Genomic DNA, 2,604 nt, shown 5'->3' on the forward strand with positions numbered 1-2,604 from the left:
AGACCACCTCATCAGTAGTAGTAGTCCACCATGTAAATATAGTAGCCCGAGCACTTTTGCGATAGTTAGATCGATTATATGCCCTTGTTTGATTGAATGAAGTGAATTGTTTGCTTTTGCCTCATGTGCATATGGGTAGTGTTTTCTCTTTAGACCCCATCTATTCTTAAATCTCATCTTTTCTAAACCCTCAGATGCCTCCGAGACATGACCCCGGATTTACCTTTCCACCGGAGCTCACCCAGTTGATCCAGTAGCAGAACACATTGATGCAGTTGCTAGTCCAGAATCAGAATCAGGGGAACAACAACAACAACCCACCACCACCACCACCACCTGTTGACCACTTCGCCCGTTTTCTTAGGCTGAATCCGCCGGTGTTTTCCAGTAGCACCGAGCCGATAGTAGCAGATGATTGGCTCCGCAAGACAGCTAGACAGTTGACCACAGCAGGATGCACGGATACGGAGAAGGTGAAGTTTGCCGCACATCAGCTTGAAGGAACCGCAGCATCATGGTGGCAGAATTTCACAGCCACTTTCCCTGTCGATACTGTCACATGGGACCAGCTTCAGCAGGCTTTTCGAACTGCCCATGTTTCAGCAGGAGCTATGGCCATGAAGAAGCGAGAGTTTCGCAACTTGCGCCAAGGAGGATACCAAAGCTGCCAGGACCCCGATTCCAAGTCACATCGATCTAGCTAGTAACACCTCATATCACTTTGCGGCCTCACGCACGGTATTCCCATGGTTGTCGCCTTACCATGGCCCGGGATCATTTGCGCCTTTTGGCTCACGTATATGATAGTGTCGCTAGCATCCATATGACAGAGAACCCGGGCCGACATGGCTAGTCGTGAACCCAAAGCGGCACTAACCCATGGGGACAGGCATACATGAATCAACTTCGAACATGTCGGTCAGCAGCGTGTGAATCTGGGCTGCAGCACTGGGCTAACAGGACTCCGGTAACCCGGGCTGTAGCAGGCTAGGCAGGACTCCGGAGGTCACCGCGTGACATTTCCCCGAAGGGACAGACATAGGAACAAAGTGAAACACATGCCGGCCATTCAAGTGTCCTGAGCAGTAGTGCTAGGCTAGCAGGACTCCGGTGAACCGGGCTGTAGCGGACTACTATGGCTCATGGAAGCACAAGACTACATTTCCCCATAAGAGAGGCTGCCAAAGATAAACAACTAGATTGTCGGATCCCACACATACCAAGCATTTCAATCATAAACACAATATGCTCGATATGTGTAAATACATCATGGCATCACAACATAACTCTACGACTCAAGTATTTATTCATTAGGCTCCGAGGAGCCAGAAATACAAACATGGGTCTCATGACCCAACATTCAGAGCATACAAACCAAAGCACATGCGGAAGCTTAACATGTCTGAGTACAGACATCTATAAATGCAAAAGGCTGAGAAGCCTGACTATCTACCAGATCCTGCCGAGGGCACAAGATCGTAGATGAGGTATCAAGCTAAACGTCGAAATCCACGCGGAACTACTAGCGAGACTGAAGTCTCTTTGCAAAACATAAATTAAGCAAACGTGAGTACAAAGGTACTCAACAAGACTTACATCAGAACTAGCTACATATGCATCAGTGTCAACAAGGGGGGGTGGTGGAGTTTGACTGCAGCAAGCCAGCTTTGACTCAGTGGCTAACCTGAACTACGATTGCAAGCAACTCTTTTGAGGTGGCGCACACGAGTCCACATATTCACCATTCAATACACCACTATGGATCCGCTCCCGTCTCCCTACGAGAAGGCCATCCATAGCACTCACACTTATCTTGCGAGTTTTAGAGTATCCACTTTCACTTGTCTATGAACTGTTATAGGCAACCCAGAAGTCCTTTACCGTGGACACGGCTATTTGAATAGATCATTTATAACCCTGCAGGGGTGTACTTCTTCACACATGCTCTCGCCACTTACCACCATGTACACGTCGTGTATCTCGGCAACCTTCAAGCGGAAGCCTGGCGAGGGAGTCGGCCACGACCTGACTAACCACACAAGTCTCTAGTCCAGGTTTATCGCCTATTCGGGTTCCATCCGCGAGGAGATCCGGCCGGAGTTTCGCTCACAGCCCCAAACGATGTGTGCAGGGTTCCCAAGACACCAAACGGGCGCCCGGTACTCCGTGCCACGGTGTATCTACCGCATCATATCCCACCCCTAGGGTCAGCGCTACGCACGGCCGCCAACACATATCCTACAAACACCAGAAACTAGTTGCAACTCCTGGGCAGAGGACAAGGGCAGTTAATAAGTCGAGAGGGTCCATTGGTTTCGGGCCCAATGCGTGGTAGTAGCTGGTCATGGATCACAAACACAGAACTCAGTTCCTAAGAACGGTTTCAATGAGACAACCCACCATGTACTCCTACATGGCCTCTCACCGCTACCTTTACCAAATTGTGTTCACACACTTAGCTCACACACATTAGGACATGTTCATCACTGTTCCAATTCATCCCCGATGAATCAGACCTGACTCAACTCTAAGCAGTAGCAGGCATGACAAACAAGCATGAATGAGTAGGCACATCAGGGCTCAAACAACTCCTACTCATGCTAG

This window comes from Triticum dicoccoides, chromosome 6A (assembly GCF_002162155.2).
Source record: "Triticum dicoccoides isolate Atlit2015 ecotype Zavitan chromosome 6A, WEW_v2.0, whole genome shotgun sequence".
Taxonomy (NCBI): Eukaryota; Viridiplantae; Streptophyta; class Magnoliopsida; order Poales; family Poaceae; genus Triticum; species Triticum dicoccoides.